Here is a 403-nt window from a genome sequence, read left to right as displayed (position 1 = left end):
ATCTCCGTGAAATTTTATACACGTCAACGCTAATATTTTTTTCATTTCAGTACATAAATCTCCCACAAACGCGACGTATGAACCAGGATACAAACTGTAGCATCCTCCCTCTGCCTCCGGTGTTGTCAACCTGCTCGCGTTGTGTTATGAGCCTTAATCGTATTTAATGCATTGCAGACCGGGGGATCTTGAATACCCGCACGACATTTGCAGCTGCGTCGACTTTGAACGAAGTGAAGCTGGTTTGCGAAATTTGAGAAGTGTTCATTCCGGCGGCATGAAAGACAGCAGTTCCCGGCAGTGATATTGGTGCCAAGTGCAGCTCTGGGCCCTCGCTGGATTACATGACAACAGATGAAACGACATCAAAGCATCGCTTGTACAGTACGGGATAGCTGTTTCT

Source organism: Penaeus monodon, chromosome 21 (assembly GCF_015228065.2).
Source record: "Penaeus monodon isolate SGIC_2016 chromosome 21, NSTDA_Pmon_1, whole genome shotgun sequence".
NCBI classification, from domain to species: Eukaryota; Metazoa; Arthropoda; class Malacostraca; order Decapoda; family Penaeidae; genus Penaeus; species Penaeus monodon.
The sequence above is the reverse complement of the archived record's forward strand: the minus strand, read 5'-3'. Positions refer to the sequence as shown.